General features: G+C 42.1%; 1 protein-coding gene and 1 non-coding gene across 9 annotated transcripts in view; one reads left to right on the top strand and one right to left on the bottom strand.

Annotated features, from left to right (window-relative positions):
* AFF1 (AF4/FMR2 family member 1) overlaps window positions 1-23,158 on the bottom strand; it is a 220,426-nt gene that overhangs the window by 126,592 nt on the left and 70,676 nt on the right. The gene's annotated exons all lie outside the window — the stretch shown is intronic.
* LOC112549318 lies at window positions 13,759-13,924 on the top strand. Its single transcript, XR_003092706.1, has one exon. It is a non-coding gene; the product is annotated as a U1 spliceosomal RNA (small nuclear RNA).

Genomic DNA, 23,158 nt, shown 5'->3' with positions numbered 1-23,158 from the left:
GCAGCCACTTCTGGGAGCGCACCAGCGCTCCACTCCCCGGCCAGTGCTTGCAGGAGGGGCAGCGGCGCTCCCCCCTGCCCATCGCCTAAGCAGGGAGCATGGCTGGTCAGGGTCAACTTTTGTAGACTCAAAGCACCCCTTGGAAAAAGCCAGCTCTTAGTTTTTACTCCTTTTTTTTGCCTAAAGAAAAAAAATTGAGTAGTTTTTCTATTGCAAAGAACTCAAAAAGGCTACAATTATGGATTTCTTTGAAGTCTCTGGGTTTATCTTGCGAATCATGTTTGTACACCTAGCAGCACTAACATGAAGTGGCAACCCATACCATCCTTGAAAGGGTCTCAAGGCATCCTTGTTGAGAATCGCTGCTCTAGACCAGGGGTAGGCAATCCCCAGCACAAGTGCCAGAACATGGCACACATTTTCCTTGGCGCACAAACCTCAGGGTGGATGGCAGGGAAGGGGCCAGGACTGCGCTACTACAACAAGGATTGGGCCCCTCACAACTCCCCTGCAATCTGTCCCTGGGACGCCAACATCTTATGAGTCGGAGGTCACAGGTGCTTCTGGCACTCTGCCCAAAAATGTTGCCAAACCCTGCTCCAGACCCATGCTGAAGAATACTACTACAAAGAGAACTTTAGAATACTGCAGATCTAAGGAATCATTGCCATAGGGTTTTTCTCACTAGTCTTGTACATTTCAGAAGAGATCTACTATAAAAGCTAACTGTATAATTGCTAACTATATAACTGCATTTATTCTGTCAAACTCAAGGTGTGCTCAGTGAGCTTCCTTCTTCCAGGTTACCCTGATACCTGTAGTATTCACTGGTGGAACAGGAAGAGGAAGTTTCTGGTGCTGCCTTAGTCGGGGGGGGGGGCACATTTTCCCCCAGTGACTAGTCAGTGACCCGGAGGGGTGGGGGTGAGCAGGTTGCCAATTGCAACAACACAACTGCTCAACTGGCCAAGTCAGAGTCTCTGCTCACTTTCACTTATTTCAGGGGTGTAAACTCAGTGAAGTACAATGCCAGTGATTATGTTTTACAGTACCAAGTGGAAAATAAGGCCTGTATTTCCTACTTGAGTAGGAGTCATTGGTATTTTGCCATGCTGGTTAAGAACGTTTTTGTGAACCAAGAAATTATTTGCAACAAGGGTTGAACAGCCTACTTCGAGTTAACCTACTCAAAGACAAAAGCGAATCAGGCTTTTGCAGTTTTAACTACAAAGGGATACAAGAAGATCATTATTGGTTCCACTACAGTCTGCTCCAAGCTAAGCCCCAAAATGTTGTATTTTTTTCTTTTTAAATAGGTATGTGAGAAAACATCCACAGCAACTAACTTCTGGAGCTGGTCAAAAAGAAAAGGAAAGGAAAGGGATTCTAAAGAAAGCATACGTGCTTAATACAGATTCCCCTGTCCTACCTAACTGTAATTAGCTTATTTGCCTTCACAAGTTAAATGTGCATTCTGGATGCCCAATTTTTTTTGAAAGCCTAGTTGTTGATTTTGTTCCTTGTAGAAAATGAAATCATATCTGCTCCTTCAAAGCAAGCACCAAAATGCTCCATAAAAAGACAAATTGTCTCCTTAGGGTCCACACACACAGACAAACCTATCTCAAAAGGGTACACTGGTGAGCCACACTTTACACAAAATACATAACACAAGAAGATAAGAAAAGTAAATATACAAGTAGCTTTACAAGCTTGCTTGTAAAAGGAAACAATGTTTAATTATACATTTCAAATTATTTCACAGGGTAAATCTATTTGTCCTCCTTGCCTCCCCTCAACCCCCACCGCCACTTCTGCTACTGTACATAAATGCTTACCCCCAGATTTAGGGAAACTATTAATTTTCTACCTTAAGAACACATTAACATTATTTAAGCAGGTTTGCTTTTTCTTTGTTAATTTTGCAAATGCCTCCAGATATTATTAAAGCAAATATTATACTATTGCTCTCTGTTGTATCAAAGAAGAATTCTAGCAAAGGACATATAGATAAATAATGAAAAGTGAAAACATTTATTCAGCAGCTGCTTTGTGCATCTCCATTAAAAATCTCTTCCTCCTACCTCAGTAGTATTTCTAACTGTGTAATTAGCATCCCCTTAGACCTGCTGAAGTAAATATGTCTTACAAACATTGGGAAGCACACAGGAAACACCTTTAATCTCAGTAATAGTCTTTATTTGCTCAAACAGTCCCAGTGCTTTCAGTATAGGAACAATACTTCTGCTCATAAAGGTTACAAGTTCAGTCACATCTTGTGCAATATTACCCATTGATTATTTTGATTTTGTGTGAAGTAGTTAGCTGTGCTATTCTGCAGTCAGGCAGGATATAAATCTCTGATTCAGTTAGTCTACACAATGCACCTCTATCCTTCCTTCTCCTTGATTTATTGTGGGTGAATGTATTGCTCGTGAAAAGTGACTGGGGCTAGGTACAGACATTCAAAAAGCCCAAGGCAGAATTGATCTAAATTACACAGTTTTCTGTAAGCAGCATAGTTTAGATTGGTAGCAAACAGAATACAAATTTGCCCTTTGGTGGGGGCGCAAATTTTAGGCTGGGTTCTGCCATTTTTAAACCAGTCTGTGCGCTAAACTTACGTTCTGTTACAGGTATAAAATGGTTTCCAATCACTTTTACTGGTAAAAGTGATGTCTGTACCTAGCCTGGGTAACAAATCTGGTTGGACTGGACATCATACAAGCATGCTATGCATCTTTGTTCACATACAGGAGACCCTTGCCATTTGCGGGGGATACATTCTTGAGATCCCCGCAAATGGTGAAATCCGAGAATAAGGCACTGCGTTTATGAAGGTAGTGCCCCTGGCGGCTGGGGGGCGGGGGGGAGCACAGCTGCAATGGCAATGGCGGGAGCGCAGTGGTGGAAGCATGGCAGCAGCTGCGGGAGCGTGGCAGCAGCAAGCGCAAAGCTCCCAAGGAAGTTTTTTCCCCAGTTTTTTGTTGTCTATTTATGAATTGATTTATTTGTGAATTGATTGTGAATCAATATGAATTGATTTATTTATGAATTTATTTTTTGTTGTTGTCTATTTATGAATTGATTTATGAAAAGTGATTTAAAGATACAGGTTTAAAGATAAAGATACGGGATAAATATTTATGAAAAGTGATTTAAGATACGGGTTCGGCATTTGCGAATATTTGAAACTGAAAATGCCGAACCCGCAAATAGTAAGGGTTTCCTGCACTTTAGTGCAGAGGTATCAAACTCAATTGGTGCCATGCAGCTGGATGTGGGTCGCTTGACTAGTTTGCAAGCCAGATCAGGACTGATGCCCTATTCCTGAACACTGAACACAGCATGTTCCAGCCCCACTTCTAGGACTTGCACTGCATGCAGCAAATGGACTGGACCTCGGGCTTCAGGACATGCTGCATGCAGTGCCCACACTGAACTGACCTTGAGTGCTGGTTGTGGGTCCGGTCTGAATTAGGCCTGAGGCCAATAATGTGTGCCAGACAGGATTGCCAAGCCTCCTGGCTTGGCCGAGAAATCGGCATCAATCTCCCAGTGACTATTGAAAGCAATCTGGGAGACTGATATTGTGAATGGGTTGAACGGTATAATTAATGACATTACGTCATGTTGGGGGGAAAAAAAAAAATCTCTCAGAACAGCTCCAGTCAGAGTTGGCAACACTAGTGCCAGCCCAGGGTGGGCACCACATACAGCAGGCCATGCTGGCCTCTTTGCGCTACGTCTGCCCCAGAGACAACCCAAGCCGGGAGCGGGGCCCAGGGCAAATCAGCTTGCACAGGGCCCAGCCCCCGGATGCGAGTAAGTCAGCAGCAGAGGAGGTGCCAAGTGGCCAGACGTGAACCGGCGGCAGCGCAGAGGGGCTGTGGGCCCCCCTCCCTGCGCCGGCCCCCCAAAGCACAGGGCCCAGGACAGTCGCCCCAATTCCCCCCCCCCCCACCCCACTAGGGACAGGCTTGGTCTGCCCTACTTTAGTGAAAAACTATTGTAAGTCCAGCTATGACCTTTGTACTACTACATAAATTATAGGCTAGGTATTATTGTGCTTTTAGCTCCACACACAGGGTAAGTTAAAAAGGAGAGGTTACCTCATTTCTGGACTGTATAGCTCCCATTGAAACAAAAATAATGAATCTAACATCTTAATTGATTTAAGTTGCTGTGAAGCAACAGAAAAACAAGTCTTTGAAATACAAACTTTTGACAAACAGACGGATTGTCTTTGGCTATATAGAAATAAACCCAACTACATTCAACAATATTAGCACTGCAGACTTGCCCACACATAAGTAATATGATAATAGGTCTAAAGGTATGCTTTGCTTGAAGACCGTCTCAAGCACATTTAATCCTTAATATTGAGTCCATTACTGTATGGCAAAGTTATACTAATGAGTTACGACTCCTAACAGTTACGGAAATAAATAGTTTTTAAATATCAATCCTTTAATCTGAAATTATTGGAAAGTGTCAGTGTAAACTAAGAGCCTAACATATATACTTTTTGAAAAACTGGTTGGAGAAATGCCACATAATGAATGACAACTTCTTTTCCCCATTTATATAACTTCTTTTCCATTTAGATAACATACCATGCTGCCTCAATAGATTGGACAAAGGTTTAACTAGTTCTTTCTCTGAAGACAGAAGGAAGAAGAAAGATTAATTATGTTTGCAGAAATCTGCTTACATGTTGAAAAGAAAATGTAAATATCTTTATTCAATTAATAATATAGACATAGTAAACAGATCTTTGCCAGGTTGGAATTGTCCATGAACATTGTAAAACTGCCTATTAATTTTCTTATGGTGTGTGCATATATATGTATAATAGAACAGAAGTGAGACAACTTTAGAATAGAACTACAGCCTAGAAAAACATACTCCAAAGTGGCTGTAATGCTATATCTGTATCTGAAATTTTGAAACTTTGGAACATGACTTTCTGGGCTATAGTTCTATTCTAAAGTTTTCACTTCTATTATACATATATATGCATGCACCATATGAAAACTAATATACACATACATATACACACACATGTGCGTGTCTGCATGTATGTGCGAGTGTGTGTGTATATATCATCAATGCATCACGCATAATCAATGCAATATGGTAAAATTTCTGCTATCCGATACTTAACCAACTGGAATACTCCATTAACCGGAGTTTCTGGCCAGTCAGCCAGACATGGGGAAGGGAGAACTTGCATGCAGTGGGTACCACCACCACCCACCACTGCACTGCAAGCAGCTGCCACCCTCCCTGCCCACGTTATCTGAAAACCCTGCCAGGTTATTTCAGATAACCAGAATTTTTATGTAACCGGAAATCACCTTTCCCTGACAATGCTGGATAACAGAGATTTTACTGTATGTATATATATGTAGGTGTGTGTACACACACACACACACACACACACACACACAGTTTATATAATGTAATTATAATATACAATATATATTGTATAACAGGCACTTTGGAGCATATCTTCCTGAGCTGTAGTTCTATTCTAAAGTTGCCTCATTTGTCTGATGTCTGTATAATGAAACCTCTCATAGTCAGGCAGTTTCCACTTGAGTGTTTTCATAGCATCCAGATTATTCTAGACCAATAATCCATGACAGGGTACATTAGATAGGTATTGGGGCATGCTTGAAGGGCATTGTAAAGTACAAGGTGCACTTATGTAAACCATTAAGTGATTTACTAATATTTTTATTAACACATGGTTTGTTACCTTAAAAAAAAGCAAAAGAAAGCAAGAAAATAAGCAAAATTAAAAAAAAAAACACCCCATAGTTTGGGGGCAGTTCATAAAAATGTATTATAGCACATCAGCCATGCTGGAAAGCAGCTCCTTGTTGAAAACAATTATTAAGATTATATATTAAAATAAAAAATTGAATATATTTTCTGATAATTTTTCTAGCCACCTGACGCACTTAAATCAATCATTCATTCAATTACAGACCCCCAGGTTTATTTAAGCTGGAAGCCCAGCAATTAATTGTCTGTGGGTCAAAAGCCAAGTTCAACTTACTTCTAGAAACTAAATTAGAGTTAGTGAACAGTTTGAGTGGTGTCATTCAGGAGAGTTGCTTCTTTACTCTGCTTAAGAGTAACAACCAAGTTTCAGTCTCTGCCGAAAGCTGAGGAGATACGTTTCTAAGATTGACAACAAACACTGAAAACCTGACTGACCTGTTTGGCATAGGCTCTTCCATGACTTTACAGGACTCTGTAATGCATGTCTCAAATGTATGAAACGTTCAAAGAATAAAAAGAAGGGGTTGAGCAACACTGGGGCTTCTCCAAATTTGGAACGTGCTTCTTTGCTAACAATAGCACCAGTGTGGTGTGATGGGTATTACACCATTGCAGGAGATGCCCCAGAAAACTATCAATTCAGATTACCTTGCCTGACTGGGAGGCATGCAGGAGGCACAGATTTTTTTTTTTTTTTTTTAAATAACCCTGAGCTGCTCAAGGGAGGAGAAAAATGCCACACTTTGCCTACCACCAATACGGTTTCTTCCAAATCTAATCGTAGGCAACCCTGTATACTCCTTACTCCCCTGGATTTTGTAAATCAACAGTACAATATTCTACAATGACAGACATATCTTCAATGATCACATCAAGAACTAACATGCATTTGGAAGGCTTAAGGCAAGGGAGAAATCAAAACATCAATGTTGGTTATTTACAGGCTGTATTTTGTACAACCTACATGAAAGCAAGGGTGGAGATTTCCACGGGAAGTAAAAAAGGAAAGTATTAAGGGACAGTGCATTTTCCAGCTTGATGCTAGTGAATGACACACATGTACCACTCTTGCCAATAACTTATACAAGAGCATTTCTTTTTAAATCAAATTGCCCCACGACTGATACTGTACCAGCATGGCAGAAGGGAAGCATAACAATTATTTTTCTACTAATACAGTACTTGTTACTTATGTTTGTATCATGGTAGCATTTGAGGCTCTTTATGAGACTGGAACCCCACTGTGTTACACACTCAGAAGGGGCATCTCCTGCCTCATAAATATTAGAGACTCAACAAACTTCTAGAGCAGTGGTTCTCAACTTTGTTGGATTCAAGGAAACCCTCAGGAATGGCAGCTCTCAGGTTTCACTCATTTTTTTCACTGCAAAAAAACCCAGAGCAAACAAGTCTTCTGCTGCAAAGCACTCAGAAAGATCACAAATCAGAACATTTCTGACACTATGGATTCCTCTTTGAAACATCTGGATTTATCTTGTGAATCATGTAGGTGTTTGCACACTTAATAGTGCTAATATTGTATGGAACTCCTAAAAGGATCTTATGACATCCTAGTTGAAAATGACTAAGTCTGTTGCGGTCCATCTACGTGTTCTGGAATTCAGACCTGTAACAGTAGCTCCTAACATTGAAAAGTATCAGCATGCTCCAGTTTCAAGTGTGCAACATCCAAGGGCTAGATCAGGGATAGGCAACTCTCGGCACGTGTGCCAGTGACACATAAAGCATTCTGCTTGGCATGCTCACTTCAGGGTGGATGGCGGGAGAGTCACGTGGGTGCTTGTTGTGGTAGTTCAGCCCTGGCCCCTTCCACACCATCCGTCTGGAGGCATGCATGCATCTGCCGCTGGCAATGAACCTGGCCAGGGCTCTGCAGACCCTGGTGCTACTGCTTGCAGCCTCCCTAGGCCGGCTGTGGCTGGCAATCAGAGGCTGCAAGCAGCTGCACTGGGGTCTGCAGAGCCACTGCACGCACACCAACATCTTACAAATTCAGGTTGTGGGAGGTTTTTTTGGCGCACTGCCCAGAAATGTTGCCAACCCCTGGGCTAGATATTAATTTGTAGCACTGATGTTAAAGAGATTATTCAATAACATCCTGCATTTCAACTGGGTTCTACACTTCCATTAAAACACTGAGTCTAATAACTAGCAGACAAAGATGTTCTGTAGCTGATCCATGAATGTACCACAACCACACCATTTACAAGTGAAAAACTGTCATATTAGTAGCTAAATGAAAGCAAGCTCAGGTAGTGAAGAAGGTAACTAAACCAGAGGGGTTTTACTAGTATGCTGGCCTCCTAGGTTTGGGCAAGTGAATAAAGGAGACTGTTAGAACAATGTATGAACTGGGCAGATAGGAGTACATACAAAAGGTGCTCACTGGAGTGATAGCAACTCCAGCAAAGCTGCTATGCTATGGATGCATCCTTGGTGGGAGGTTCCTAAGTCTTCAAGAAGAACTAAATCTTCAAAAAAACACACTCCAAAAATCCCTCACATTTTAAAAGAAAACATTTGTTACTTTAATGTTTTTGAGCCCTCCCTCCCTCTGTTCTGCCACCATAAGAGTGGCGAGTGCAACAACACCACTTATTTGTAAGAGGTCTGAATCATCATTTTATCTTCTGAAATTCTCTTTTTCCTTGAAAAAAAAGTTATTTTCCAATTAATTATTTTAACCTATTTAGAACAGGAAACCTGGGCCAATTTATCTGCCTTCTTTGCTTCTCAAAGCCAAACATCCCAAGTGTCAAGATTTCTTTTCTCCTTTTGCTTGGCTCCAGTTGTTTCCTTTCCCAAGCAGCTCTCTTCACCTTCTCTTCCTTTTCCAAAATCCACCTTTAGCATTCTCATCCATCCTCCCTCCCCATGTGACAACAATGCCACCTTTGCCTCATATTTAAGGAGGGTCACACCCCATCTATCTGTCATGACCCAATGATTGTGTGCGCGCTTCGGCACTGCAGAATTATTTCCCGCCACATGGAGCTTTCTTTGCACGGTGCAATTCTCAGCTGCAGAGAGAAAACCCCGGTGCAAAAGAGTTCCTGCCACCCGTATGTAAATTTGTTTCCCCACTATTGGCTGTTTCTAAATTATTCCCACGTGGCGGCTAGCGATTGGCTTGCTAGTCGTATAAGAAGTTTGAGCAGTTTCCGCCCAAGTTGTAGAGGACTCCACAACCATCTCGTGGGGACTCTGAGCACGCGGCAGAGTAATAGAAACTTTGTGTGTGTCTCAGAGGAGTTCAGCAGCCTGATCAACCACCAGCCTCTTCCCGTCTCGTTCGTTAAATTCTTAAGACGTATCTACAGTTTTTTGCGCGCTCATCAAGGGTATCCAGAGCTCTGTCGTGTTTGTTTAGCGGAGCCTAGCAAACTCCGCTTGTGTGTCTTCGGTGGAGCCTAGCAAACTCCACTTGTGTTTGTCTGTAACTGCAACTCAAGAAAGTTTTTCCTGCCTGCACCGCGACCACCTACGGTGTAAGTAAAACAATCTTTAATTAACCGCTACGAGTCCGTGCCTAATTCTAGTCCATCGTGCAAAAGTACCCGCCCTACTGTTGCGGGCTCCCAGCCACAGCCCGCCGCATGCCCCCGAAAGCCTCGGACTGCTCCCGGCCCGCACACTATCTACATTTTAAATACTTGAGCTGATAACTAACTACAACTGATGTCCTAGCACAAGGGGAAAAAAGGGCACATCGAGCCAAGAAGCTGCTGCTTTCTATGAACCTCGGCAGGAAATTGGGGGAGGTGAACAACCAGCTTCACTGCAACTTTGATAGTCAGAAACTGTAGAAAGAAAGATTTCATTTTAACTATATGAATAATATAGAGATGATCATGTCCCATTGACTTTAGAAAAAAAAACTGTCGGGCAATTGGTACTAGCTAAATTGCCTGCACCTTGTTTTGCTCTATTATGCTTTTTACAGTTTTTTGTTTTTCCTTGTTTTTTCCCCAGTTTTTTTTTTTCCATCCAGCCACATGGGGAGAAGAAAGGGACATGGCCCAGCCCCAATTCAGCCATGTGAGGGGAAGTAGGTGTGGCTTGGCCCTGATCTGTGAGAGGGGAAGAGCATGGGAATTTGGCAGTGGGGAAAGATGGCAATGTTAAATTAATATTAAATAGCCACTGCTTCCTCACTGCCAAAATTCCCAACCTGTGGGAATCCCACCCCCATGGGCCAGTTGCCATGCCCCCATGAGTACTCCCACTGCCTGCCTCTGGCTCAACTATTCACTTATAGTTTGCTGCTCTTGCTGGGGCTTTTAACTTCCCAGTGAGCCACTCCCTTAGCAGCAGCCTCCTCACAGCTGAAGCTACTCAACAGGACTGGCTGCCCCCCTATTACAATGTGCCTAACTTTACAAACATGTGGAAGTGCCTTTGCTGAACAGGGATGCTTTCTTGATGAGGGATATATAAAAATCTAAAGTCAAAGGAGACAATATAAACAAAATAAAACTAAAGTAAGCTGTGTTTCCCTGTTCTGCACAAATGTGTTTCAATGCCAGAGCAGGGGTGTCAAACAACTTGCAGGTTGCATCCAGCCTGCAGAGCAACTCCCTCCTCTGCTGGGCTCCTGGCAGGCTTGGGAATTTGAGGGCAGGGCCTGCCACAGAATCCAAGACCCTGCAGAAGGGAGCAATGTGCCAACACAGCCCTATAGTCATTTGCTGCCATCAGCCCTGCAGTCCAGATACAACTCAAGGCATGAGGCAAGTTGGATATCCCTACCCCTGAGTATGCATATGATAAGCTTCTTATAATGAACAATGCGATAAATCAACAGGAGCTGAGTAAACGCACTGAAGGCTAGAATTTAGCTTTGAGTCATATTTACACAGAAAAACAAGAAAACCCAGCAAAACATAACCATTTGGAGTAAAGACTGAAACTTCATCTTCTACCATCCCTTGGAAATAATTAACTTGAAAACCAGTCAATCAAAAAAAGTAGTTCCCAGTACTGTCTCTGTTTATAAGTACCTGTGTCACACTCCCTTTTTTTTTAAAAAAGGCTTTATCTACCACAGTGATTCTCAACCAGGATGCCACAGCACCCTGGTGTGACAAGAGACCCTTCCAAAGGATGCCACAGAGTACCATGCAAAAGTGCAAATGCATATACATGATTCACAAGGTAAACCCAGAGATTTCAAATAGGAATCCATATTGTCAAAAACATTCTGACCTGTTGTGTGGTCTTTCTGAGTTCTTTGCAACAGAAGAATTGCTCTATTAGTATCCCATAGTCAAAAATGTTTGAAAGCTAAGAGCTAGCATTTTTCTGAGGGATAGATGCCTTGAATCTAAAAGGTTGAGAAACACTCATCTTCCTGAAGTATTAAAGATCCAGGTAACTTAGAAACTGACTGAGGGGGAGATAAAAAAAAAAAAGACTCAATACAAAGGGCTACCGTAAGGATAACAAAAGACTGGGGATATGCAAGAATCTTTGCAATCCTCTTCCACTTATACCTTGCACCAAAGTTCACTGTAAGATTGTACAAGCCCAAGAAGACAGCAGTGGACAAGGGAAGTTGTTAAAGGTATTAAACGTCCTGACCTTCCAAGGAGCTCTACATAGGTGAACCCTGTACACTCACTCCCGTACATCCTGTTCAAAGTTAGTTGGACTCTATATGAGTCTAGGGCTGCTTCTAAGAATAGATACTTAGATGTCTGCATTAAACCCAGAGGAAAATCCACAAGGGTGTCAGATACATTGCAGAGACAGGGCTGCACACAAGCTGAATATTCACCAGAATTATACAAAGTAATCCAAATCCTCATATAAAGCATTATAAGCAAAGGACAGAGGATTTTTAAATATAATTTTAGTAAGGCACTTTAAATGGCTAGGCAGCCAGTATGATACATTCTCTAGAAAGTTATTCAAGATGGCAAATAACATAAAAGCACACCCAGAAAGACTGCCAAACTGAGCCAGAGAAAGTTCTTTCCAATTAAGAGATTATATTACAATTATAAATTGCTGTCAAAGTTATTAAAAAACAGAGAAAGAAGGTTCTGGATGTGAAATACACAAGTGCCACACAACACAATATACTTCCTAGATGTCTGTAAACCAAACAACTTTAAAAGGGAACTGTAAGTGCAGAAACTTACTATCATAGGTTAATTATTCAGCTTAATTCATTTAAAAATAAATCACACTTTCTACTTCATTAAGAAGAATTAAATTGATTCACATACTTAAGTAACAAGATGTGGCAGAGAAGCCAAATTCTAGTTTAATAATTTCTGCTAATTAATCTACAACCTTGTCTTTTTTAAAACAACAACTGAGGTCCCAATCTAGCTAGTATATAGACATGTTCTGAGAGACCCATTTATAGATATGACTTTAGATGGAACAAAAAGTAATTCCCAAGTCTCTGCCAAGTTCACAGCAAGTGAAGATCAGTTAACTGGCAGCCAGTATCCCCATATAAGGCAATGGGGGCAGAAATGTGTAGTACCTCATCTAGGTGTCCAGGCAACTCTACAGAGTATAAATGTCAAGATGGCATAGCGCACTGAACTCTCACTTTTCTCAGTCCATTACCCCAAACGGCCTCCCAGTGCAAAGTGAACAAAAAGTACTCTGCTGCACAAATCTTAGGGCACAAAGACATGGAGTGAGGTCAACATGCAAATGCCTTTGAAATAAAGACTAAATTTTGTTGAGTCTTTGTCAAAGAATTCCTTTTTATTTTTGTATTTTCCTCCATGGAAGTTATCATAAATACATCCATGGGATACCTCCTTTCTGTAGAATGGGCTAACCTCAAATATCATTTACCCTGAAAACACTCTACCATAGGAATTCAGTAAGACAGACAAAGAGGATTTATTACATAGAAGAAAAAGAATTATCCAAGAAAAACTGACCATATACTGTATTTACTCAACTAGAAGAAGGCCTCCCACAATAATTAGATTCTATATATGGAAATTTTAAAAAAAGTTATAAATGTCAAAGTATAGACTCTAATAATTGAGTGTTTGGCTAGAATTTGTCCCCTTCCCACTGCTACAGCATGGAGAATAAATCTTGGGGGTCAGGTAGACCCCCAAGATTCCCCCCTAGGAACCCCCTAGGGTTCTTTGTTCCCCCCTAACTTTTTCCCCTGGAATTCCTTTCCCTTCTTCTTACTGTCAGACCCCGCACTCCTTGAGCATATATAGAAGACACTAACAAATTTGAAAACAATAGCCTTGAAATTAAACATGGCTGTGGCAATTTGCATATAATACCTAGAGACTTTGTTTATCTAGAATTGATGCATGTTACCTTCTTTTGGAAGTGCTGAAAGTTTTAGCACTGTAGCAGCACTATGGCACCTACTTCTATGTAGTGCAAACTATGCATGATATTAGTGCAAAGCCAAAGGGCCATGCCTTACAACTTAGTTCATTGGGCTATGCTTCAGAGTCAGAGTTTCAAGCCACAGTGACCCAATAGGTCAGTATGTGTGTGTACTCCAGAAACCCAACACAAAAGATCCATGTGCTGATTAGCCCCCACTCACGACTGGAAACAAATCATCTTGCCATGAGTCCTGGAATGCTCCAAAAATCTATATGCAGATGAGGTGCAGAGCAACCTGGTCCACCTTCATGAAGGGTGGGACCACACTAACCATATGTGCCAGGCTGAGAGGGGCAACAGAGGGATTCTGGGTAAACTGTTTAGAGCCCCATTTTGTGATGTTTACCAGACTTTTAAGGTTGATAAAGAAACAAGAATAACTGGAAATGGGAAAGAAAGGCACAGCTCAATATGTATGCAATGTTGTGGCTCACCATGACTTTAAAAAGTGCCAGTGTTGAGGAGGACAGCACTCATATGCCTTATTCAGCTAACCTGCACAAGGAAGATACCATAATCAAGAAAGTGGTTTTCCCAGAGTGAGGCCTCTCTCTCTCACTCTGGGCAGGCTGACCACTGCAATTCCCCCAAGGTGGTTCTCCCAGGGTGGGACCTCTCCATTGCACTCTGGGTAGGCTGACTTCTATGAGTTTCCCTGAACACGGGAAACTTGACTGCACAATTTTGTGGCAATGGGGGACTCAGTTCACACTTCCTCTATGGCTTGCTCATTGGCCTTTCAGCTAGGAGCAAGTGAAACTGGGGGCCTCCAGGCTTGGTGCTTGCATGTAGGATGCCTTATCCTTGTGATAGGTTCCCATCAACGTATTTGCCCAATGTGGGCCATGCATTTTACAGTCCTGCTCAGTGTTGGCTACATTTAATCAACTTCATAGTTGGTTTCCATTGCTGAACCCATGCAGCCTCTGGCAGCAGTTTAATGATAAACAATGTATTTATTGAGCTTTCCTTGTATACAGTTAAGATAAGAAACATGGTCTCTCCCTAAACCTGGGATAATCCAAAGACTCAGATCATCCCATGGATAGCTCCTAAACTACCACCAAGCCAGCCCCACCCTACCCCCACTCTCCCAATTGCTCATGCTTCCCCAGTCCTCTAGTTAATGTCCCATTTCTTAGATGCCTTTTCTATTGAGGGGTTTATTTTCCTATTGCAGGCAGACAATACCTTGGGTGCTCAATCCAACAGTAGCCCCTTCTGACTGGGACTGGCAATTATTCTTGCCCTAGTACCACACACACAGAAACAAACACAATGGCAAGGGATACTTAATAGTTTAATCTATTCTCTTTTCCATAAGCATGCATCCCACAGTTCCTATAACTAAACCAAGTTCAAAATCATAACAGCACAACAAAAGCTATACAGAGAAAAAAGTGACAAATTAAGGCATCAGAACACTGGCTTTTCAACAAGACCACACATGCCACATCACTAAAACAGATAAGAAAATCTGCAGGACACCTCATGAACACCCCAAAATATGGTGGGGTTTATCAGAAGTTCTCCCCCATGTCCTTTTCTTAAAGAACTGTATGAAACCTCGAGAAAATGGAAATTATTCATAATTGTTAGTAGAGTAAAATGGGCATCTTTAGAAGGAATCTAGAATGTCAGAAAAAGGCTTCTCTAAACAGTTTAAAATAATTTCTGTGTCATACTTGTAATACAATGTAATACATACCATCTACCCATTCTTCATCAGTCAAGGGTATTGAGAAGACGAAGTCTTATAAGACATTTAAATTATAATTAATAAGATAGATGGAAGTTATGTTTAAACTCATCACCCATTCCTTCTCTATCTGAACAGTTGTAACTCACTTTTCAAAACAAATGAAATAATCACAAAAAGCAATCCTGTTTCCAGAAGAGGTAAAAAGAAAAAAAACAAACAAAATCAGCAGTCGTGCAGATTTGTCAGCTCTCGGATTCTGGTGACAGACAACTATAAAAAATTGTTTTCTAAACAAAAATAAAGCTTCTTCCTTTCTTGTATTATTCTTCTTGATTTATGAATAATCATATAGTCTCTACCATTAGGCAAGCTTAGCTTTTCATGTGGAATAAAATACACACACACTATGCATATGCAAGTCATGTACACAGTGCAAAGAAAGTGACCTTTTTCCACAGGCTGATTGTATTTTAGGAAGAGAGGACAGGAATTCAAAAAACAGAAAAAGAAGGGATAAAGAAACAATGGAGGAAGGTGGGTCATAACAAACCAATGAATCACAAGTGGAATAGAAGAGAGAACATATAACCTCAGGAACAATAAAAGTGAAAAAAAAATTACAGAAATTAGAGATGGGAATATCCAGTAGGTGTACTTATTCATCTGTAAGGAGCTGGTTTAGGAACATCCCATATTTCAATATGATCTTTGGGTTCTGTACAGTCCAGTTTAAAACAGCATAAAAATCAAGTGGGATTTCATCAATTAAAGGAGAGCCCCCATTAAGTTAAGAATATCCATTCACCATTTTGACGTGCAAGGAAAACAACTGTGAAGAGCTATTCCCATAATCGGCATGCTTAGCGCACACAAGTCGGATGAACTGGTGCCATTTTCATTTCTAAGTAAGTAGAAAACAATAGCAATTACTAATGGAAGCTTTTCGCATTAACCTTGTTACTCTCACTAAGATTCTTGCAGAGTGGTAAAACATGAAATTGCTACACTTTTCCTGTGTCAGTTAGTTTTAGGAACCTTTTCAGTTTATTCTTTTTTAAAGCCTTATTGCATGCACTAACAGAAGTTTGAGAAAAATGTAAAATAAAAATGTTTCTTTGACCATCATGTCTATTACTGATTAGTAATCACTCTAATAAGAATTTGTCAAACAAAATGAGACTCCACACATTCATTCCCTCTAGGCTTCCACAGTTTATATATACACACACTGTCTTAAAGGTTCTAGACATAACCACCTCAAAAGTTTCTTATCACCTAGTTCAAAGAGTAGTCTAGTGATTTGTATTTACAGAGTGACATTACAACACAGTTCAAAAATCGTTCATACTATTTTTTAGCTCTTTAAATATAAAAGATTCAAATAGTGAAAGAGTGACCCAAAGTAAAGTTTTCTATTGTCTGGGGAAAAAACCAATGGGTTTTCATAAACTGGTCCTGCACAAACTACTGAAATAAAAAAGTAACTGAAAACAAACAAAATAGATATTCTACAACAAATGAAAAAACTTAAGTGGTAGTGTTATTTGGTGATTTCAGCAGTGCAACAGCACACTGGAGATGGTAAGGGGAACAAATACCTACTTCCTTTGTGACATTCTAAAAAGCTATTCAGTTAGCATCAAGTATTATGCTAGCCCATAAGCTTCCTGTTAGTTTTTGAGATTTTAAATTCCATTTTTCTGGGGCTGCTTGGTTTGTTTGTCTTCTTCTCCAGTATTGTGAGAGATCTCCCAGAATCTGGAGAAAACACCACAAGGAAGAATGAAATTAACTGTACACCACCCCCTCACATAACACAAAGTAAGTACATTCAGGGTGGATAAAAATCAATGATAAAAAAAACAACAGATTTTTTATTTAAATCAGATTTTTTTACTTAATCATATTTTTTGTTAAGATGCTTTAAAAAAATAAACCTATATAGTTTTAATTTAAGATATGTTTGAGCTCAAAGATAACATCACTGAATAGGGATTATAACTTCTAATTGTATACTATTTGAGACAATATATTCATGTAACCTTTTTGGAAAAGTGTTATAAATAGGTTACAACAGGCCACGGACTATATTACAGGGATTCCCACAGTCTCCTTCATAGATTAGTAAAGATTAAAGAAAACCACTATACACAATGGGACTCAGTGCTCAGTCTAGATGATCCCATTAAGCATCTCTGTGATGCTTAGTTACAGTTCTCAGACTGTGGATTTGTCTCTCCAGAGACGACATCCTTGTTGACAGCAATATATGGAGATGAGAGATGAACAGACCTCATTACCTACCCACCCACCCTATTGTCTCTCTGAAAGTTTGTGTACGCAGAGTCAAGCCTTTACCTCTCTCTAAAAGTGCAGTTTCAAGAAATTAAATAAATAGAGGACTGTTGGAGGTGGAGCAGATCTGGGTAAGGAGTCAAACCTATCATGGCAGCAGGCTTGCCAGGCTGTAAAAGAGACCCTGTTTCGGAATATTTTAATGAAGTTTATATCAAAGAACAAGAATGCACTTTTTGTAGAAAACAATGATTACATTACACTGAGGCTTTCTGACCAGTTATTTAAATTCTGATTTAATCAATTCAATTTAAATCAAATCCACCTGGAGCACACTGAAATATAGATGAGAAAACATTGTTTTCAATCTTAACTTTTAACAGAGGGGAGGACTTCTGTGGAATCTTTTATTAGGCTGTGTAATTGGGAGAGCTGTTGGAGAAGCGTTTGGACAACAAGGGCCCCTCCCTCAGGGGTATCTGCTGTGTTCCCTGCATCTTTGCTTTTCAACTGCTGTCCCTGCCAGCTTCCCCTGACCTCCCTTTGCCATTCAACTAGACAGTGGGCAAGCAATTTAAAAGCCAGAGGGGACATGAATCTGCTATGGGGAAAGCCTCTGCACCCCCAGCCCCTCCGGCTTCATAGATGCTAGGGTCAGAAGGGACCTCAATGGATCATCGAATCTGACCCCCTGCCAGAAAAGGTGCTGGGGTCACGTGACCCCAGCCAGGTGCTTGTCCCGTAGGATTGTGTGAGTAGGCAGCTATTTGATCCGGCTTTGGATCCGGCCGCTTCGGATGCCAGGGATCTGATCTGGAGCTCTGGACCAGGTTCCTGCTTCAATCCGGCCAAAGCGGCTCCAAAGCTTTGGAGCTGAGATTCGGCCATAGGGTATAATGTAGAATCAATGAACTATCTATAACTTTGTTGTTAACTGCTGACAGGCAAAACTTGTGACATGGGTGCTTGTGCAACTGTGTCCATCTTGGGGCACAGGGGGAGGCCCGGCGGGAGAGACACTACTGCAGGCCTGGCTGCTAAGTTACTGTGTTACCAATCAATCATGATTTGCTCAGGATTCAATATACAGTAGCTGGCTACTAATAGCTATTAGATAATTAGCAATGATTAACAGCTACAAAACCACAGACTAAGGAGAGGAAATAATCCATGTAGACAATCAACTGTCCCAAGACAGAGACAGTCAGTTGCACAAACACCCATTTCACGAATTTTGCCTGTCAGCAGCCAGAGGTGCAGGGCCCCAGAACCCAGACTCCCCCTGCACCTATCTCCTTGACAGCTGGCAGGCTTTGTGGCCGCAGCAGGGGCTACCATCCCTGCAGCTTTCACCCTGCTGCACCTTAACACACACAGTGTCACCCACGTCACAAGTTCTGCTTGTGTGCAGCTTGAGGTACAGTTCCCCCCCAAACCCCTGCACCTATCTCCTTGAACCTTGACAGGCTTTGCGGCCTCAGTGGGGGTCACCACCCCCACAGTTTTCAGCCTGCTGAGCCTGAACACACACGGGGTCATCTATGTCACAAGTTTTGCCTGTCAGCAGCTTGAGGTGCAGTTTCCCCCAAACCCCTGCATCTATCTCCTTGAAACTTGGCAGGCTTCGTGGCCCCAGCACGGGCTACCACCCCTGCAGTTTTCATCCCCCTGTGGTGTAACACATACACGTGACATGAGTTTTGCTTTCAAGAATTTGTGGTGCAGTTCCCCCCAAACTCCTGCACCAATCTTTTTGAAACTTGGCAGGCTTCATGCTGTCAGCAAGAGGTTACCACCCCTGCAAGTTTCATCCAAATCAGACAAAAAACAACAAAGGTATAGATATTTGATTAATTCTCCATTATACCCTATGGTCAGATCTCTGAGGCGGCTCCGAAGCTTTTCCGAAGTGATTCGGAAAGCCTAAAGAAGGCAGTGCTTCGATCTGGACATGCTGCTTCAGACACTGAAGCGTCCGAAGCTTCTCCGGATCCGAAGCACGGTCTGAAGCCTCGCACAGCCCTATTGTCTAGTCTCTTCTTGAAGACCCCCAAGGTAGGGGAGAGCAGGGGAGAGCACCTCCCAGGGAAGCCCATTCTAGATTTTGGCAACCCTAACTGTAAAGAAGTTCTTTCTTATGTCCAACCGAAATCTACTCTCTACCAGCTTGTGGCTGTTGTTTCTGGTTATTCCAAGGGGTGTTCTGATAAACAGAGCATCTCCTATTCCCTGCTGCACCCCGGGTGAATTTGTATACTGCCACAAGATCCCCCCCCTCAGCCTTCTCTTGTGGAGGCTGAAAAGGTCCAGGTCCCTCAGTCTTTCCTCATAGGACCTTCCCTGCAGGCCTCTAACCATATGAGTGGCCGTCCTCTGGATTCTCTCGAGGTTGCCCACATCCTTCTTGAATTGCAGCGCCCAGAATTGGACGCAATATTCTACTGTGGCCGACCAGTGCCAGAGAGGGGGAGCATCACCTCCCTGGACCCGTTCGTGATGGACCTACTAATGCATGACAAAGTACGGTCAGCTCTGCTAATTACTTCGTTACATTGACGACTCATTCTTCTTGGTGTTAACAATGACTTCAAGATCTTTCTGCCATTGTGCTGCTGAGAAAGACATCCCCCAGTCTACAGATGTGCTGGCGATTCTCTCTCCCTAGGTGCAACACCTTGCACTTGTCCTTGTTGAACTGGATCCTGTTGTTCTCTGCCCACTTCCCTAACCTGACCAAGTCTGCCTGGATTCAGTTTCTTCCCATCAGTGTGTTTGCTTTGCCCAATAGTTTGGAGTCATCTGTGAATTTGGACAGAGTGCTTTCCACGCCCTCATTTAGGTCGCTGATGAAGATATTGAACAGTACTGGCCCAAGGACCAAGCCTTGGGGGACCCCACTGCCCACATCTTTCCAGGTCGATACTGACCTAAGCAAATTTTCTACCCACATGACTGTGTAATCGTCTATGGCACAGCTGTTCCATTTGTTTATAAGAATAGGATGGGATACTGTATTGAAGGCCTTCTCAAAGTCCAAGCAGATGACATCTACCTTGACTCCTGCATCTAAGCATTTAGTGACCTGGTCATAGAAAGAAACAAGGTTAGTCAGGCAGGATCTACCTACTATGAACCCGTGCTGGTTGCCCTTCAGCATTATATTATCTGCTGGACTCCTACATATGTGATCCTTGATAATTTTTTCAAGGGTTTTCCCACGGATAGGTGAGACTAACCGGTCTATAGTTACCTGGATCCTCCTTCCTCCCCTTCTTGAAAATAGGGACCACATTGGCCCTTTTCCAGTCCTCTGGGACCTCACCTAAGCACCACAAGTGCTCAAACAGTCGTGCCAGTGGCTCTGCTATGACACTGGCTAATTCTTTCAGCACCCCTGGATGGAACTCATCTGGTCCTGCTGACTTAAACACATCCAGCCCCTCCAAGTGTCTCTTTACTAGGTCAGCGCTGACAGTTGGTGGGCTGGTGTTTCTCCTGCTTCTGTCAATAATACATTTGGGAGATTTGTCTAGATCTGAGTTCAAGAATAGAGAGGCAAAAAGCTCATTGAAGAGCTTTGCTCTGTCCCTTCTGTCTGTCACCAACTGTCCTTGTCTAGCTTGTAAGGGTCCTGTGCTGCCCTGCACCTTCTTTTTGCTCCCTATATACCTGAAGGACTTTTTGTTGTCCTTAATTTTTGTCGCCAGCCTAAGTTCTAATGCTGCTTTGGACTTCCTGACTGATTCCTTACAACTGCAAGCCATAGAGGTATACTCCTCCTTGGTAGCTGCTCCCTGCTTCCACAGCTTGTATGTCCCTTTTTTTGCCCTTAGGCTTTACTGGCTTTCCCTGTTTAGCCAAGAGGGATTCTTGGCCTCTTTATCCCCTTTTCTATGCAATGGGATTGCCTCCTGTGCCCAAAGGATCATTTCCTTGAGGAATGATCACCCTTCCTGGACCCTCATTTTGTCAATGCTTTTGAGTTTTAATGCCCCACTAACTCATCTCCTAAGCACACTGAAGTCAGCCTTTCTGAAGTCTAGCACTTCTGCCCTGCTGGTTACTTTTTCCACCCTTCACTGGATAGCAAATTCAATCAATTGATGGTCACTGTCTCCTAGGTTACCTTGTACCTGCAGATTCCCCACCTGGTTGTCTTCTGTGGCCAGCACAAAGTCCAGTAAGGTGTTTCCCCTAGTGGGCTCATATACCTCCTGCTTTAGATGGAGATTCTGTATGCAGGTTAAGAACCTACATGAGCGGTTAGTTCTGACTGACTGATCCTCCCAGCAGATGTCAGCAGATGTCAGGGTAGTTTAGATCACCTATGATGACTGTATCTCTTGACCATATGGCTTCTGAGAGCTGCGTAGAGAATTCCAGGTCTAACTCATCCTCCTGGTTTGGCGGTCTGTAGTAGACCCCCGCTATCAAGTCCTTTCCCCCACTGACCCTCTTGTATCCTAACCCACAGTATCTTAGTTTGACCATCCTCTAATCCCATCTTGTTATAGAAGATGTATATTTCTCCTTAACATAGGGAGCAACACCCTCCCTTTTTCCCCCACTCTATTTCATCTGTACAACCTGTAATCTTCAAAGCCTACCAGCCAATTGTGAGTAGGGTCCTACCAGGTTTCAGTTAGTCCAACCAGGTCAAAATTGTTGCTTGCAAGCAGGAGTGAAAGTTACCTCTGCTTGTTTCCCATGTTCCTAGCTTTAGTATAGAGACATTTAAGCCCCCCAGTGGGTGCCCTTAGTGCACGCCATGTCCTGGTATCTATCAGGCCCCTTAGTGCTTACCTGGTCTGATTTATATAACAACCAGGTCCATAACTTTTAACTTGAGCAAAATCTTACTACTTGCTATATATTTAAATGTTTAAGTCCCCTTCTATCATCATTGTACTAACAGAATAATCACTACAGCTGAAAGTATGTGAATCATTTAATAAAAACTTTTTTCCCTTTCTACAGCAAAATGCAGCCAGTCCACTCACTATTTATTCTAGTCACCAAAATTACCATTATTAACATCCTTTTCATTGATCAACTAAGTGCAAATTCATGTTTAGAATTGATCAAAAATGGCTACATCCATTTAAGGCTTCTTTATAGTGTTAAATGTATTTAGCAATTTGGATCAGGTCATTGCTATCTCCTAAGTACTGATTTCTATTTCAAAGCATCAATTTTGCCTTTAATTAGATATAGGAAATTCTCCAAAGAGATCCTTCTAGCATTGAAATGCCTTATTATTCTTTAATCAAAGTAAATTATAAACATTTAAACCACACCCAAAGGAAAAAAAAAAGATAAAATCTAAGATCTTTGGATTTTAATTTTCAATGTATAAATTATCTGAGGTCACTTTAAATACAAGCTCTTAATGTTAGTTTTTGGTTTTGTTTGATTTTTTCTCTCTCTTGGCTGATTCCAGTGCTTTCCCATACAATTGTGATGAAGTGTAGGGCTCTGGTAAGCTTCACAGGCTCACTGGAACCTGGTAGTCTTGCTTCTTCCCTTGAATTCCCCATAGGGACTGCAGGTCAAGGCAGAAAACCTGGCCAGTACTAGCAAGTCTGGGAGGCTCACAGGGACCTGGCACCTTAAAGGTTCTTGGCTGCAGTTCCTGGGAACTGCAGGGCAAAGTAGCAAACCAGCAGAGACCTGGCAAGCTCTATTATGATGCTGACAATCAGGAATTGACAACAACAGGTCAAGGGAAACACCCAGGCAGGTTCCAGGTCAGGGGCCATATAAGTCCTGATGCTGAAAATAATCTTATTGAAAGTCCTGATGCTGAAAATAATCACTATCAAAATACTGCCAGGAGGAGGACCAGATTAATGCACAGGCAAGCTAAGTACATGCCTAGGGCCCTGAGCTGGAGGTGGGGGAGGCAGTCCTTCCCTCCGCAGCAGCAGCAGCATGAATGATCCCATCTGCCTGCTTTCC

This window comes from Alligator sinensis, unplaced genomic scaffold (genome assembly GCF_000455745.1).
Source record: "Alligator sinensis unplaced genomic scaffold, ASM45574v1 scaffold125_1, whole genome shotgun sequence".
Taxonomy (NCBI): domain Eukaryota; kingdom Metazoa; phylum Chordata; order Crocodylia; family Alligatoridae; genus Alligator; species Alligator sinensis.
Note: the sequence above shows the minus strand (reverse complement) of the source record. Positions and strands in the feature narration are given on the sequence as shown.